Source organism: Bidens hawaiensis, unplaced genomic scaffold (assembly GCF_021521415.1).
Source record: "Bidens hawaiensis isolate Kalapana, Puna unplaced genomic scaffold, B.hawaiensis_p1.1 tig00008321_1, whole genome shotgun sequence".
Taxonomy (NCBI): Eukaryota; Viridiplantae; Streptophyta; class Magnoliopsida; order Asterales; family Asteraceae; genus Bidens; species Bidens hawaiensis.
The window spans coordinates 317,572-322,517 of record NW_027491591.1 but is presented as its reverse complement, the minus strand read 5'-3'; the positions used below and the strand labels follow the sequence as shown (position 1 = coordinate 322,517).

At 37.6% G+C, this 4,946-nt stretch overlaps 1 pseudogene; it reads right to left on the bottom strand.

Moving 5' to 3' along the window:
• Window positions 1-1,811: 1,811 nt before the first annotated feature.
• On the bottom strand, window positions 1,812-4,179 carry LOC143637507 (cytochrome P450 94A2 pseudogene; annotated as a pseudogene).
• Window positions 4,180-4,946: the final 767 nt, after the last annotated feature.

Sequence of the window (4,946 nt, the reverse complement as noted above, 5' to 3'; positions counted from 1 at the left end):
CTTCTTCTTCTTCATTTTGCATATCTCAATCATTAATTCATTATCACCATCTTGGCATTCCACTCTGTTCTTCAAATATCAAATTCCGGCTTCTTCTCGATGCAATTCGACCGAAAATCAAACTCGATAAGCTCCGGCTGCTACAGTCCGCCAGATCTAATTGAAGACAACCATAGTCCGGCTGCCATTACCATCCACCGGAATACCGCTACTCCTCCACCACCGTCCAGCTGTCATCGGAAACCTTGCACGATGCTTTTCGCATATATGAAATTTATTGAGGTCAGAGTTTAACCGTCCGGTCCTCACCATCGACGTCACAATTGATTTTCCGGCCACCATTACCATGGCGACCCACGCGCAGCCTCCACCACCACGTTGAGGTTAGAATTATGCCTAGGGTTCGATTTTTGGCTTCAATGGTTTTAATATCGATCGATCCATGAATCAAGCTTACCCCTAATTAGGGCTAATTTAGGAACTAGGGCGAGAGTTTGACGATTTATGTTCGGTGTGGCCGTCGGTGGATGTCGTAGACGGTAGATGCAGTGGTTGTAAAGGGTTTTTTAGAGAGATATATAGAGTTTTAATGGGTTTTTAGCTGCAGTGGAGGTGAGATACGGTGGCGTCGTTGGAGCTGGGAGACGGTGGCGGCAGTTGAGTGGGGAAGACGGTGACGGGAGGTTGGAGACATTGGGTTATATCTTGAAATATTTAAATTACATTTGATTTTGACATATTAAAGATGATTTTAGGGTTTTGATTGAGATATGCAAAATGAAGAAGAAGAAGATGACGATGATGAAGTTGCAGGGTAGACGAAAAGACTAATATGCCCTCACATGCGTTTCACGTGAGGGTATTTAACTGAGTTTTTCTAACCCAGTTAGCGTAAAGGACATAACGTGTAGGAAAAAAATGTTTAAAGTACACCGCCTGCAAAGAAACTTAACAAAGGACACGAACCGTAAATTGACTTTTTTTAAAGGACAAAATTTGTAATTGACACAATTGATGTATTATTTTGTTTCCTACATTTTGAGGGAAGTAAGCTATAAGTGAATTTCATTTATGATGTTATACATCAGTTTCATATATATCATTTTTATTATTGTAATTAATGTAATTACATCTAAATTCTTAAAAAAGTTCAACGGGTCATGCATAGTAATTTATCGACGCCAAAAAACTGTAATTTTGTTTTTAGTAGGATTGGGTTTGTCATTCAAAAGGGGGTGGCGGCGCAACTTGTTGCCCACTTATCCGCCTTACTATTGTAATTGGATCCTTTTATTTATTTAATAACCAATCGGTTTTAGTTAAAAAAAAATACTAAAGCATCGTTCTAGGTTAGTTATTGTTTTTCTGTTTATTAACCCAGCTGTTTCATATGCTATCACGTTACCTTTATTTTTGTTTTGATTGTGACTTTTATCTAACACACTAGAAACTAACCAATCTACTATATATCAACATGTATGTTGATTGCTTTAACATCAATACAAGTTATCCCCGGACTTATGTTGATTGCTTTAATGTCGGTTCAAATTTTCAATCTACTACCAAACGGGTCTTGTACTGTTGTTCATGGCCGTCTATGGCGCCAAAGGACATATAATTCTTTCACTTAGTGATGACGAGACTATTCTCATCTGAAAGAGGTTTAAGTTTCTGAGTTTTCCGTATTTATGTAAATCGTAACAAGTTTGAGTGATAAAGACTATGATGATGGTGAGATTGGCCACAAGTAAGCTTATATGAGCATGCTTGTGATTCTAATTCTTAAAATTTTGGGCATAATTTATTTATTAAAATAACATAGTTTAGAAGTGTTTGTTACACAATATTCACTTACCTAGGTAGGTTAATAATATATCATTATTTTCGTTCTTTAATCTTCACAGGAAGCCCACCCCTCATCTTCGACGTCAGAGTTGTGATTAAAACAGGCTCCATGCCATCATCCATGACCGGAACCACCTTAAACCTCCGTAAAACACCCGTCGCCACTTTCTTCATTTGCAAAAAGGACATATCCTTCCCCATGCAAATCCTTGGACCTGCTTGAAACACGGAGTATGTATATTGATCCCTGTCCTTGAAACTCACATTCCCCGTCTTCTCATCTTTCTCAAACCATCGCTTTGGCCGGAACTCCTTCCAATTTGGACCCCACAACTTTTCCATTCTCCCCATTGCATATGGATGGTAACCAACTGCCATACCTGTTAATTAAATAAATAACTTAAGGAAAATTAGTTTTAAATGATCTCATCTATGCCCTATGCCCTATGCACAAATAACAATCTCAACTTAATATTTGCTAGTGACGTTCCCAACTAAAGGTGTATTTGTTTATAACAATCCGCGACTAACAGAAACCTGATAATGTTAGTTGCAGATCGTTGGAAAAATATTTTTGGCTGGAAAAATCACATTTTCCGTCGGAAAACTCAATTTTTCCGACTGATACCTCTTTGTAACCTTAGATCGAACATTTATGAACATTTTTCTAGTAAAAACTCCAGTTATTGAGGTTGTTGGAGCCCTATTGGCAAATAACATTCCCAACTTAACAGTTGGCTGGTGACGGTCCCAACGAAAGGTGTATTTGTTTATAACAATCCGCGAGTAACAAAATCCTGAAGCCGTTAGTTGCAGGTCGTCGGAAAAATATTTTTGGCTAGAAAAATCACATTTTCCGCCGGAAAACTCAATCTTTTTGTCTGAAACCTCTTTGTAACCTTTGGTCGGACCTTTATAAACACTTTTTTGTAAAACTGGTGGTGCTCAAATTGAGGTGGAGTGAATTGGCGGTGCTCAAATGGTAGTGACAATTGGTTGGTGGTGAGTCAGTTAATCTTACTATAGTTTCTACACCACCTCTATATATTACCACCGATAGGATACTATTATTATTACTAGTACTAGCTAATACTATGGATGTAAATGAGTCAAGCTAGCGTGACTTCGAGATTGAGCTCGAAATTAAACGAGACAGCTCGGCTAAACTCGAGCTCGAGCTTGAAGTTAAATGAGCTAAAGAGCGAGCCGACGAGCCGAACCGCAAGCCATACTCAAATAAGTCAGCTCAACCCGGGCCGTTTGAAATCAAGTCTTTTTTGCTAGCTTTGTTCGAGTATAAACCATCTCCTTAACTTCATCGTAAGATGGCGAACCCGATTTCTCATTGATTTCTTTAACAACTTCACTTTCAACCTCCGGATTCTTGGAAACTAACCAGAAAAACCAGGTCAAGGCGGCCGGAGTTGTGTCTCTACCCGCAAATATAAAGTTGATTAAAACATCCGTAACAAAACCTTCAGTTGACTGACCAGAGCTTATTAATCGTGCCAACAAATTATCACTAGACGGTTTTTTACTCAGGATTTTCTTTGTGAATTCACGAATTTCAGATTTGGCTTCTTTGAGTTGTTTTTCGGACCCGATGTTTAGAAACTTTTTGATTTTCCATATAGGTTTAAACGTAAAGAACCTCATGAGGGTGATACGAAGAGCGTCATCAAATGCAACTGCGATTTTTGCTAGTGGCAGCGATGGAGTTAAGCAAGCTGGATCATAATCAAACGAGATTTTACAAATATTGTCCAGAGCAAATCTTTGAAGAATATCTTGAAGATCAACAACAGTATCATTAGCAGCAGCAGTGGCTAACATGGGAATTAGACGTTCGTTTATTTCGGTGTCCACGACATGTTCCACGAAATACCGAAGTGACTTTGTTCTAAACACATGGCTGTATAGTTGCCTCTGGGACTTCCATTTATCCCCATCAACGTTAAAGATTCCGTCTCCGAGGAAATCGAAGAGGACTTTATGACCATCTTCGCCCTTTTGGTAGTTTGAAAAGTTGGTTTTAAGGATGTGCTCAACGACCGCAGGGTTGCCCGTGAGGACTTGGTCTTGACCGATGGGACGGCGAAGGACGATGGTTGACGTGGGGGAGTTGTGGACGAGGTCGGATGTCCATTCGGTTCGACGGTGGCGATTAGCCTTGGTTATGAAGTAATTTCCGATAATTGGATATGATTTGGCTGATGAGTTTGTGCTGGATTTGGATTTGAAGAAGATGAATAGGAAAGGAAGAAGAAAACAAGAGACAAGCAGGTAGTTCAACATATTTGTTGATATTTCGTTTTGGTTTATGGCTGTATGTATTTATAGGAAAAAGAATAGAAAAAAGTTAATAAAATGGTTGTTAGGAAAGAGAAAAGTTGTATTTGATTAAATAAGAATTCGTTATTTGAAATGGCGGATGTCAATAAATACGTATGCCCTGTCAAATCTTGTCTGGTGAGGTGGATGACTACCAGGTGTTCCGTCAATCGTCATTTCAAATGACGGATCACGAATATTTTATTCATCGGTGATGTCAATTTTGGTGATCCGCTAGTTTGACTGGCAGGTCACAATTTTCAAAGTAGTCTACCCCTATATGTAAAAGTGTATTTTGATTGACATCCGCCATTTGAAATGGAAGATATCATTTTGACATCCGCCACTTCAAATGGCGGATGTGAATAGTGTTTTCCGGCTGATTTGACCACACTGATCATTTTTCTTTTTATTATTACTTATTTTCTAATCTATAATAACGTTTTTTTAAATAATGTTATTTAACAAATAAAAAGTGTATTTAACAAATAACGTTTTTAAAATACGTTTTTTTTGTTATTTATTAGTTTTCTAAATATCATTATTTAGAAAAATACAAAATTTAATATTAAAAAGATTTTTTTTATTAAAAACACCAACATGTGTAATTTTAATATTTTGATGGACACTGCCATTTGAAATGAAAGATTTCATCTTGACATCCGCCATTTCAAATGGCGGATGTGATTAGTGTTTTCTGGCTGATTTGACCACATCAATCCTTTTTCTTTTTATTATGACTTATTTTCTAATATATAATAATTTTTTTA